This window comes from Pinus tabuliformis, chromosome 5_2 (genome assembly GCF_031772625.1).
Source record: "Pinus tabuliformis cultivar Carrire ecotype Pingquan chromosome 5_2, CPIR1, whole genome shotgun sequence".
Lineage (NCBI taxonomy): Eukaryota > Viridiplantae > Streptophyta > Pinopsida > Pinales > Pinaceae > Pinus > Pinus tabuliformis.
Genome location: NC_142306.1, coordinates 585,223,347 through 585,237,124, shown reverse-complemented (window position 1 = coordinate 585,237,124; position 13,778 = coordinate 585,223,347).

The window sequence follows — 13,778 nt, the reverse complement described above, 5'->3', positions numbered from 1 at the left end:
TTGGATATTCATGGCTTTGTTGATGCAGATTGGGCTGGAGATCTGGATCAGAGAAGATCTACAAGTGGGTATGTGTTTAACCTATTTGAGGTGCAACCAGTTGGATGAGCAAGAAACAATCTGTAGTGGCACTATCAACTACAAAGGCAGAATACATGGCATCCACTCATGCAAGCAAGGAAGCAGTTTGGTTGTAGAGATTGTGTTCAAGTATGGGGTTAGTATAGGGAGCTATAAGGATAGACTGTGACAGCCAAAGTGCAATTTTCCTGGCAAAGAACCCCACATATCATTCAAATACAAAGCACATTGATGTTCAGTATCACTTTGTGAGGGATATGGGAGAAGACAAAAAGGTGTTGTTGGTAAAGGTGGATACTTTGAAGAATACTCCAAATGCATTGACAAAATCTGTGAGCTCTGAGAAGTTCTGTTTGTGTAGAGAGACAATGGGCATTTCAGGGCTGGAAAAATGACTAAGCTCTCTTGTGGCCCCCTGTGGAAAGAAAACAACAAGTGGGAGAATGTTGGGTTGTGTTATATTTTTCCATGACTAGCCCACATAGTTAAACGGGGGGTTAGAGGGGGGCGGAGCCCCCCTTCAGTGTGCCGATTGTGTAGGTGGGGGGGTCACATGGGGTTTGAGACATACCTATAACCCCACTTTATGGTTAGGTTGGGCGAACCCACCTATGGTTTTGTGCATGATTTTCGCACATGTTTTTGGACGCAATGGTTTTCAGTCCATGTTATTGGACGCGATGGTTTTCGGTCCATGGTATTGGATGCTTCAACATGTATAAATATGTGTTATAACAATGAAAGGAACATAACAAAAAATCAAGGTGGTAGTCCCGTTTTTGGGATCCAGAGGAAAATCTATGTGTATATGTGTTTTATGTGTTATGCTCTCGCATTGTTTATTTTCTATGTTTTAGAATTTGTATGCAAATTTTTGTACGCGGTTAAAACCTACAACAACCACCAAAACGTAGCTCTTCAAAGTGTCAACCCAAGATCGTTGTTTTGTCTCATTTTTTTCCACATTATTGGTGAAATGTAATTATGTAATTTCAAAATTTCTAAAATATAAAATGTGTGGAAGCCCAAGGGTGACACATTGAATAGAAATAATCAATAGGAAGTGTAAGAGTCATGTAAGAGCTCAAAGGTCATGTAGAAGCTCAAAAGTCATATGAGAGTAAAAGAGTCATGAGGGAGGTCAAGAGTCAAATGGGATGTGAATAGTCACCTCATTTTTTATAAATAAACCCTCATAGCTCCAGAAAGTGGACTTTTGACTTTGGCTTCTCTAGCTTAACATAAGAGAGTTTTATCATTCTTTGGAGGAGAAGGTAGTGGCTCAATGTTCCACTATTGGGGCTAGTGATTCATCATTGCAATTGTGTATCTTGGAACTTTCACTTAATACTTGAAGCTCTCACAGACGGCACACTTTCATGTATGTATCGTGGATGTTGTAATAATATTCTTTTAATGTTTACTATTTATGCTTGTGTTCAAACATACTAAAGAAAGTGAACTATTTCGTTGGCTTTGGTATATATCTTATTGAATGTGTGTTGTTACTTTCCTTCATGATCACTATTACTTTGTGAACTATTTGGCAGATTAACTAACAATTCTTTCTATGCTCTCGTGTGTCTTTACTAGAACGGTACTATTACCTTTATCTTAAGAGCTCACACTTTCTACTCCATCCATGTAAGAACCTTTCATACATTGCAATTGTATGTTTAACAGGGTTTACTTACTTGTTTATGTTAAAGTATATGTATGCTCTCTTATGTGTTAATTGCAGCCAAGGAAAATATCTAAGTGTAAATTGTGGTTGGGTCTTTATTTGGAATAGGGCTCCTATCTGAAATGATTTGAGTTCTAGCTGTGACTATATAATGGGGTCACTCCTTATATGTTGGTGATTTCCATCACCATCAATGCACAAAACCCAGGTAATAGCTATAGATTTGTTTGTATAAACAATTTTAAATGTTATAGTGTTGTGTTGTAGTGAACACATAATTTAGAATATTTATGGGTCACTAAACTCTAAGTTTCCTTGCTTCCCTGAAAGAAGTACAATATATCCCTTTGGCATTATTAATGTAGATTTCACACTTAGACGTTGTGAATCAACATAGGCTTCAATCGAAAATTGAAGATTGTGCTAGAATACATACATTGGCCCACATTCAAAAAATTTCATGATACCACCTATTGTGAACATAGAAATTTTGTTGTAGCTTTGGATTTTTATTTTAGACAAGGGCATTCATAAATAGGGAATGAGACTTGTGGGCAAGTGGATTGAAAATTTGACTTTTTGTCTCAATTTCATGTGAGCAGTTGAGGCTAGAATTTATTACAAGTGGGTTTCCTAGGATGGTAGGTGCCATTAGGGGAATTTAGAGGACTAAAATGGGCATTTGAAGGAAAATAATAGTTAAAATAATAAAATAAGAGATGATTTTTGAAGGAAAATAAAGAAAAAAACTTTTTAATTGTATTTTCGGCTCATCACCTTATAGGTTTGCTCAAAAGTATAGTATGGGAATTTGTTTGATGTGGAATTCAATTCCAAATCCAACAAATTCCCACACTTGACATTTGACCAAACCTATAAGGAGATAAGCCAAAAATACAATTGAAAAAAATGTTTTCTTTTTCTCCCTCTAAAAGTATTTATCCCTAGGGATGACATCATCATGTTGAATCTTATTGGTTCTTTTAAAGTTTATTTTTGCAGTACATAAATTTTTTTAGGCCAGTTTTTTACCTCAAAATTCGACCCTTATAATTTTGCAAGGTACCCTCTTGATACTCCCAACATTCATTTCTAGTAGGCCAAGATGGCAACACTAACAATGTCACCACCCTTGGCTTTAGAATTGTAGAATGGTAGGAAAGCTAAAGGCTATTTGGATATTTATAGGTGCACGGGCCTTGCTCTATTATTTGTTGCCTTGCATGTAACTTGTGATTCCCTCTACCCAAATGAGTTTTTGGTCCCTTTTGTTTAAATGAGTTTTCTCTATTCATTCATGTTTGCAAAATAATACTAGTTTTACATGATGCAATGATACATTACTTAGATGGAGCAAAGATGTGTGAATTTAACCTCCAAACAGAAGCAATAAAAGCCAACATGTCTACATTTGTTTGTCTATTGGCTTTGTTTGTGCATGTGGGGATTTAAGGGTCTCTTTTCCTTATTGTGGGATACATTTTTGGTTTGGGGATGAAATATTAAGAGAGCATGCGCTATTTGATGTTGGGAAACATTTGAGTTAGTTCCATTCCTTGCTACATACACAAATTTTGTAGAGATAATCTTTATTTATCATTGTGGCATATTAATATATTTTACATTATCACATTATATCAAAACCCTGAGGCATGTCATGCAAGTGGAACTTGAAAATTAAAGTTGTTGTTGGTAAGTTTCTTAATGTCCACATTAGAAAAATGATTAATAGTTATTTGAAAATTTGAGAGAAATCCTTTAGAAGTTTGTGTACTGGTAAATTTAGAAATAAGGTCGACCATAGACTATTAGTAAAACTAAAATTTAGTTGTAAATAAGACTTTATTTGTTGATGAGCCCCAAATTCGTTTTTATGTATTTATATTACAAATGAAAAAATTGTATGTGATATAAAGGTCAATGTCGTGATATATATGTTACATTATTCTATGTGAATTGGTTTGAACTAAGTTTCCTTTGGTGTTTTAAAAGAAAAAGAGCAAATGTCTAATTATATACATTGGAGATATGCCAAAAGGCCAATCCATAAGAAATTCCCAAAAAAGTTCATCAATTCCCACATTCCTTCTCATATTATTTCCTATAATTTTAGAATTAGTTTGGTTTTTGTTCATATATTTAGAATAATATATATAAAAAAGGAAATAATTGGTTCCATACATTCATCTCTAAGTTTTAGTTAGCAAATTTTCCCCCTTTTTTGTTTTTGTTTTTGTAGTGGCCACATGTATGAGTCCTTCTACAAGCAAGGTTACACTTGGGAAAGGAAGTAAGTTGAGACTAAGACTTTTGTGCCTGAGGAAGTATGTCATTATAGGTTAAAAAAATAGAGACTACAATTAAAATTCTTTATGTTGTTTTGATGACACCAATGTTGAAATTTTAACATAACTTGCAAATGTTAAAGCCATGGGGGCTTCACTTAATGAACTTTGAGATATCATGTGTTTTTATGGCATACTAAACAAACACCCTAAATTGACTACTTATTGGAAAATACCTCTAAAAATCTCATTATTTAACCCCCTACCAATACAAACCCAATACAACTTCCTAATTTACAAAACCTCTACTTTCACTAGATATTTTCTGTATCTATCTTTTCATTAACATTTTTTATACCCCTTTATATTTTTTCATTAAATTTGAGTTCCATTTTTTTTACCTACAACATAAAAACTCTTTACCCCCTATTATATGATCAATATATTATGTCATTTTTTCCTCAATATATATCCCCCAATATAAAAGCACACCCAAGTGGTATTGTATTTCTCCCCTAGTGAAGCCCCATGGTTAAAGTACAATGCCCATTCTTATAACATACCTATCCAAGGACTATTGACTAAAATTAAGACCATGAAGAGACACTAATATTCATGTAGACATTTAGTTCATAAAATTTAACACCTTCACATTTTAAGTGATTTTTTTCTCATCTTCTATGTTGTTTATTATGTTATTTCATGGAAATTCTTATTTTTTATCAATTTCAATCATTTGTGGTAATGCTTGCAACATTTGTAATCTATTTTATTGAAGGTATTCTTTGCGGCCTGGATTTCTTCATCAATTTAGGTCACCCTGATGATTAAAATAATGAGTGCAAACAATGTTTTGGGTGCACTAGGCTATCACATGTTATAAGGCCATGTTATTGAAACTTCCTCCTTCTTTATTCGATTTTCATAACAAAGGTAAAAAAAGAGATCCGCTTTAATATAATGTCTAGCATAATATCCTCTTCAATGAGATAATTTAGAGTTGTAACCTACCTCATTCTGCCTCCTAACAAGAATCCTTCCAAGGATAACTACTTTTGCCAAATCTTCTCTCCTTTTAATTTTAGGACTTGGAATTGATGACAAAGAGATAGGTAATGTTTTCTTGTATTTTTTTTTTAATTCTTCTTGAATGTAAAGAATTATGACTCATAGAAAGTATTTGTTTGAATTATTATATTATTATTCTTTTCACATTTTGGGTGATATGTATTGAGTTCCCTACTCTATGAGGATTTACACTCTCTTTTCAAATTGCATGATATTTACAAATTGTATGGTGTAATCATCAAAACAGTGGACCAACCTCAAGTAATATTATTTTGATTTTAATATTTTTATTATTCCAATTTAACAACATTTCTTTGTTTTCTATAATGTCCATGACTTGTGAGATCAACAGGTAGTCTAAGAAACTACAACTCACAGGCATTTAAACTATCAAAATCACATGCGGATGTGCAATCTAAGAAAACACTACCACCTAAGAAACCAAGACCACCACCTAATGTGGGCACTCCAACCTTTAACATGGCTGGATTTTTTTTTTGTGTCTCCCTCTCCTACCATGATTTTTGAAAGTTGGCCACTTTACACAATGAAATTCCCGAAATAAGATAATGCTAGTGGGATTTCTCTTTTTAAATTAAACGATAATGCTAGTAGTATTTCACTTTTTAAATTAACTGGCATAGCAATGGGCTTTGATACACATATACATTCATAACTGATGGTACCATTTAATATAATATCTCTGTGTGCAACCACACATTTGACTTTAGACTAGGTCCTCATGGGAAATAGATATTTTCAACCTATTCTAATTAACAATATTAATATAAAAATATCCCTAGAATTACTTAAATTAAGTGAGCATTAATCCCATTCACAATGGTAGGTTGGGTGAACCTTACCTAGACAAGGTAAAACTGGTGAATGTACTACCCATCACTTATACATGCACCACTGATGGTACCATTTAATATAATATCTCTGTATGCAACCACACATTTGACTTTAGACTAGGTCTTCATGGGCAGTAGATATTTTCATCCTATTCTAATTAACAATATTAATATAAAAATATCCCTAGAATTACTTAAATTAAGTGAGCATTCCCATGCACAAGTTGGGTGAACCTACCTGGTAAGACAAAACGTGAAACTGGTGAATGTACTACCCAGCAAATTCTTACTTATGGAAGGAAAATCAGGATGAAGAATCGAATCTACATTGGTTGTCAACAATCACCAATATCGATTAGTCTAAAATCCCAACCAGATTTAAAAAATTCATGACAACTTGATAGGTTTGATTAGAAGTACAATGAGTTGGGTGTCAAATCGTATGTAGCAAATTGATTATTAAGAAACGATTATTGTTGCATTAGATATATATTTATTTAACTTTACAAGATAAGGATATGTGCATATTTTTCTTATTTAGAATAAAGATAGGTGTATTGAGTGTTTAAGAATGTGTTTTTACATAGTGGGAAAACCTATTATAACTTAGTTATCAAAACTAGTAGTGAGGACAACTATTTTTAGCTGTTATCCCGCTAATGCATGTAGACTCATAGCTCTTATTCAAGGAAAATCACACTACCTAGAATGACCTGGTAGTGGTGCATAAGAGGGCAGACTTTCACTCCTCTCAAAAGATTCTAGGTCTTGGACATTAATTTGTTTCCTTACATCCTAAGAAGACTAGATCTTAGCCAAACAAAATCAATGTTAGGGCATACTCCAAGCCTAAAATTTAAACAAATTTGTTATACAAAACTGATAAATTAATTTTCCCATACTCCAAGCCCAAAATTTATGCAAATGTCTTATACTAAACTGATAAATTAATTTTGAAAAAAATATCAAATTAACAAAAAAAAATAAAAAAAATTAACATATTTAATCCATATTATTTTTAGTTGATTAATTAAATAAAAATTACATTAAATATATATTCAGATATCAAATTGTTTACAGTGTTGGGTATTCAATTATAGTAATTTGACATCATAACTCTCATATGGGTGGTAATATTATTTTTAATTGATTAATTAAATAAAAATTACATTAAATATATATTCAGATATCAAATTGTTTACAGTATCGGGTATTCAATTATAGTAATTTGACATCATAACTCTCATATGGGTGGTAACGCACTCGTTACAGAACGTGGATTTGTAGATGGTTATTAACGCTAAATGATAGCAGGGTGTCCAAATGTTGTACTGATTGTTTGTTTGCAAATAACATTCTTGTTTGTTTGTTTGTATGTAAATACTGTTTTTATATTGATGTCTCTTTATGTTTGCAAATAAAATTCGAATCTATTAATGACATTGAGATTTATCTTTGTGTAATTTAAATCACCATCGGTGTGAAAAAAAGTGGGTGGAAGATATCGAACAACAATTGCAATTTCGATGTATGTGTAAAATAAATAAATATACAGAATTAAGAAGGGGGGTTACGTAGATTTTCTACAAAATAACAGAGCTGTAGATTGCTTTGGCTTTAACATTTTGGAAGTGTTATCAGTAATGTGAGGATTGGGAATAAAGTGATTTTGAAGACCTATTAGAATAATGTGCAAATCAATGACAGAGAATAAAGAAAAGAAAAAAGGTTTTTAATATATTTATGCAAAAACGAAGTAGAAGAAATGAAGTCGGGGAATTCAAAGCAAAGACAAGGCATAAATTGACTTTGCATATGTAGATGAAAAGTAAATAGAAGAGAGATGGAAGTAATGTTAAGCAATACTGCTCGATCTTAAGCTCCTTCGTTAAGCTCAACAATTTGCTCTAATTTCTAATAATTTTAGAAATGATAAAAAAGTAAAGTGGACAACATAGTTCTCAGTATCAATCACTTGAATTAATTTTACACATTCAAGTTACAGCTATTCATTATTAAATGATCTAAAATTAAACAATATAAATCACTAAAATTAACTCTTGACATTTAAGATAATACTAGCAATTACTCTATCATATAACATTTAATATGATATAACATTTAACATTATAATGAGAAATACCAAATATTATAATTTACTAAAATAAAATTAAAAAAGATTCTTAAAAGAATGAAATTTATTATATGTAAATTTTTGGGATTTTGAATAGAAATGTTGGTTTCAGAAATTGATAGTAGTTTGTATAATAAATGTAATGGTGTCAAAATAGATATATTAAGGTAGCTCAAGAGATGCGTGTAGTTGGTTGTAAGTTTGATTTTATCTTTGATGAATAAAATACCTTACTTTTTCACGTGGATGTTTCCTTAACACTGTCAAGGTTTTAAGATGTAAAATTTGTGTTGTTTGAGTTATTCATAATATTTATACTACTATTTCTTTGCTGCTAAAAAATTGTATAGGCTAAGAATGCCAATTAATAGCATCAAATCAAAGGAAAAGAGGATGGTACATAAGGCTACCTGCATAAAGGATTAACCATTGTCACAAAAATTGTTGCACTTAGAGGAAGAATCACAAATGTGAGTTTGTTCATGTAAAGAAAAGAATGAGGATTTGCAAACATATTGCAGTCTTGTTGGATTGAAGGGCCATCTAACAGTGAAATTATGCCCAATTCCAAGAGGTTGCAAAGGTCAAATTGGAGGATTCTATGTAGCTCTAGAGAGAGTGTGCATTGATATATTTTTTTCCATACCTTCAAGCATAAATTTTTAGTCCCATCAATTGAGTAGCATAGGTAGAGAAACCGAACAACTTGAAGTATTGTTTGAGTAGCTGACATGGACTATGAAGAAGTGGCTCATGGTGCATCTACATGTTCACTAGAGACAATAGAGAAATTTGTTAGGGCATAGAGCAAATCTTAAAGTAGTGAAGGTCGATTTTGAGAGGATTTTCATGTGGTCATTTGCTATTGTTAGGGTCCCACCCTAACCCCCTTATTCATGTAGTGGGATTGAGTCATAGTAAAGAGTCAATAAAGCCCATATCAATAATTGTAAGTCGTTAACCCACAATTAATGACGGGACCACAGTTAGTTGCAAATGGGCCATGGTATTAGATAGATGGTATTAATAAAACCCATGGTATTGATCCATGGTATTGCTTGTATGAGTCATATATAAAGGATAGAGACTCCCTACGAGGAGCATGGTGTCTTATTTTTGTATCGAGCTCAGCTCTATTGGAGGTTTCCCCCTCGAAGAGGCCAGTGAACATTGCTTTCTGAATAATAAAATATTTGCTGTTGTCTCTCACTATTCTATGTTCTGGGTATGTTTCTTCGCATATTCTGTAATTGGGTATCTTTTGCAGGTTAAGAGCATAACAAGTGGTATCAGAGCACTTTCCAGGGCCGGTGGGATCTCCATTTCTTGGAAAAAAAAAAATTGGCTAGAGATGTGTTCCGGCATCTTTAAACCACGGGATCTGTTGTTGAGCGCATAAACCTGCGGATTTGGGGAGGCATGCACGTAGGAAATACAAGAGGTGGTCACGCTTGTTGGACTCCCTTGTAACCCCTGTGGGTACCCCTTCGAGTAGTAGCGCATTAGACAGAACCGCGTGCAGACTATGTTCCAAGTACCTTCTGGGTATATCGGAAGCCCCTTAGCTCCTCTGCAACCTAGCCATAGATAAACCGTCGGCCATCTTGCTGCTACAGTACACCAAGAATAGCACTCGGAGAGATTACTCGCCCGTACGATAGGGTAGTCGGGTTGTACGGCTAAGGGTACGGTTGATCCTCCTTAGTTAGAGCCCTAAAACATTGGGTCGATTACTACTATCAGACCCTTATGTATATTGCGATCTGTAGCACCTGACACTCCTCGAGACCATAGTTCCTTTTTCTATCTTGGGATCATGCATCACCTCTGCCAGATCCGCTCGTGCAAAGGGGTGCAGCAGCAGCAGACATCAGTCCCGCAGTTCCGAGTTAACAGACTAGCCATTCTGATCTATTAGATCCATCAGATCTGCAGCAGCAATTTGTTCCGCCGCTCAGAGCTATTCGATCCACCATTCAGATCTCTCAGATCCACCTGATCTGAGTAGTTGTGTGGGGCTCTTATACCAGGGCATGATTTTCGCAGGACTTTTGGTAGCATTGACATTTTGAGGATTCGGCTACTGTAGTATTCCTAAGGAAGGAGTAAAACTCCGTTAGGAGTTTTCAGCAGTAAAAAAAAAAATAACGGAGTTTTCAGCAGTAAAAAAAAAAAAAAAGTCTGAGATCTCCCGGGGCGCTTATTGGTGATCTAGCCCATCAGAATCAAGACGACGAGCTGAGCATGGTGGTACCATTCAATTCTTAGTGAAAAAAATTTTGGGCGGTCCCAAATTTCAAGAACATCAAGTCGGTGCATGGTAGAAACTAGAGCTCAAGCCATGGCCAATGAGAGGATGGACAAATTTGAAGAATCCTTGCAATCCCTCCAAATTCAGCTTGACCGACTAACTAGCATAATACCGAAGGGCAAGGAGGAAGCCCATGAGGAGGTGTATATTGGCAATGGACATAGTGAGGGTGAGTCTAGCCACTCTCTTCACCTCTAGGGCCCCCACCAACAATCCCGTCCGCGACCTCCCAAGTTGGATATGCATAAATTTGATGGTTCTCACCCGGCAGCATGGATAGCACAAATGGAGCAGTATTTCAATCTAAATAACATCTTAGATAATGAGACTCAGCTTATGGTGGGGAGTATGTACTTGGACAATGAAAGGTGGCAATGGTGGGAATGGCATCAACGTTGCAATGGACCTTTTGTGGCTTGGACCACCTTCAAAAAGCTCTTACAGAATGCTTTGACTAGGAATCTTCTTTTTTGGGTCATCTTACTAAGCTCCGACAGACTGGCACATTGGATGAATATATTACAGCCTTTGAAGCCTTAGCCTTCCGCACTAGGGGTCTCTCAGATGTGTTCTACATGGAATGTTTTATTAGCAGTCTTAAAGAAGCCATAAAAGCCCACGTCTTACTGCACCACCCTCCCACATGGACGGAGACTTGTAAGGTAGCTCGTAACGTGGAACGTGCGTTGGCAGCCCAGTACAGTCGCCCAAATTTCACCGCTAAGGGTCGCCCCCCATAGGCTCATAGCACGACTCAAACACTTAAGGTTTAAAAGGTGTCACCTGCAGAAATGGCCGAAAGAAGAAAGCAAGGATTATGTTACTACTGTGATGAAAAATACTCCCTAGGTCATAAATTCAAGGAGCCCAAATTTTTTCAAATTGATGCCACTGATTACAGCTGATCGGAGGAAGATCCACCACTGGAGGAACATGAGGCGGTAGAAGAGGACAACCAAAAGGACAATGTCCCTGACAAACCAGTTATTTCGCTGAATGCTTTGGCAGGGATTTCTTCACCTCAAACTCTCAAAATCAGAGGTTTTATTAAACATCGCCCAATAGTAGTCTTGATTGATAGTGGAAGTACACATAATTTCATCCATCAAAAAGTCGTGGAAGAAGTGCATTGTTTTGTACGAGCAGTTTCTAACTTCCAAGTCCAAATTGCGGATGGGGGCACAATGAAATGTGAACGTCGCTGTGAAAATGTCAAACTTCAAATGGGGGATTATCAGTTGAAGACCCACATGTTTACCATACACATGGGAGGGTGCGACATTGTCCTCGGTGCTAAATGGCTTCGCACTCATGGGCCAATCACAATGGATTTCTAGGAGTTATATATGAGTTTTAAGCAGAACAACTCCACACATACCCTCCGTGAGCTCTAGACGGGAGCTCCCTCTATCATCAGCTCGCATAGGATGGAAAAATTGCTAAAAAAGGGCCATCATGGAGTTATAGCTCAATTTAATGCCATCCAGGTAGTCAAAACCAAGTCTCTGCCGATTCATCCTGAGATGCAATAGATTTTAAATAACCATCTGTCGGTCTTTAACAAGCCTCATGAGCTTCCACCCTCAAGAGGGGAACATGATCATAGCATCACTTTGGTTCCAAGGGCCCAACCCCCAAATGTGTGCCCATACAGATATCCATTCACCCAAAAGAATGAAATAGAAAAAATAATCAAGGAACTTTTGGAAGCAGGTGTCATTCGTCCTAGCATTAGTCCTTACTCATCACCGGTGGTCATGGTGCTCAAGAAAGATGGGGAGTGGCAGATGTGTCCAGACTTCAAGGCCCTCAATAAGTTGACAGTCAAAGATAAATTTCCCATCCTTGTGGTTGATCATTTGCTGGATGAACTGAATGGGGCTCAATTCTTCACTAAGCTGGATCTTCGCTCAGGCTACCACCAAATTCGCATGAAGGAAGTCGACATTCCAAAGACTGCTTTCCGAACTCATGAAGGCCATTATGAGTTCCTGGCCATGCCATTCGGTCTTTGTAATGCCCCATCTACTTTTCAGAGCCTTATGAACCACCTTCTCAAACCATATCTCAAGAAATTTGTCCTTGTCTTCTTTGATGACATCCTCATCTATAGTTGCACTTGGGCCGCACATCTTCAGCATGTAGATCTACTCTTGCAACTGCTCCGCAAGCATAAATTATTTTTCAAGATGTCCAAGTGTTCGTTTGGCATGGAAGAAGTTCAGTATTTGGGCCACATTGTGGGGCGTGAAGGTGTCAATGTGGACCCCAAAAAGATCTATGCAATGCAGGATTGGCCTCAACCTAAGACCTTGAAGAGCCTGAGAGGATTTTTGCATCTCACAGGCTATTATTGCAAATTTTTCTGCAATTATGGTCGCATAGCGAAGCCCCTCACTCAACTCCTGAAGAAAAATTCATTCTTCTGGAATGAGGATGCACAACAGGCATTTACAGCTCTCAAAAATGCCATGTGTTCCACTCTAGTCTTAGCACTACCTCACTTCACCAAATCTTTTGTCATTGAATGTGATGCTTTAGGTACGGGTATTGGGGCGGTCTTAATACAGGAAAGGTGACCTTTGGCCTTCACAAGCCAACAACTAAGTGGGAAGAATCTGGGCCAATCTACCTATGAGAAGGAAATGATGGCCATTTTACATGCAGCAGAGACCTGGCGACCTTACTTATTGGGGCGATGTTTCCAAATCCGCATAGACCATCACAGTCTTAAATATTTTTTGGAGCAATGCCTATCTTCCCCACAACAAAATAAATGGCTCGCCAAAATGCTGGGATGTGATTATGAGATCATTTACAAGAAAGGGCAAGAAAATAGTGTAGCAGATGCATTATCTCGCCAATTTGAGGAAGGAAGTACCCTGCTAGCAATTTCCCTTCCCATTCCAGAATGGATTGAAGAGGCTCACAGGGAATGGTTTTCACATCCCGGGCTCTCCCAACTCATTTCTCAATTGCAGGCGGATCCAAATTCCACCAAGGGCTACTCGTGGCAGGATCAAATTCTTCGCTATAGGGACAGAGTCGTAATATCACCAACATCCACCCTCAAAAGTCGCATTTTGGCAAAATTGCACTCATCCCCCATTGCAGGACATTCAGGCTTTCAGAAGATGTACGCTCGCACCAGAAGATCATTTTTTTGGACAGGCATGAAAAAGGACATCCTCACTTTTGTAGCAGAAGGCGATGTCTGTCAACGCCACAAAGGGGAGACTGTCAAAGCACCAGGCACATTACAACCGTTGCCCATCCCGACAGCAATATGGATGGAGGTTTCTATGGATTTCATTATAGGTCTTCCAAAGTCAGGAAACAAGTCAGTCATCATGGTGGTTGT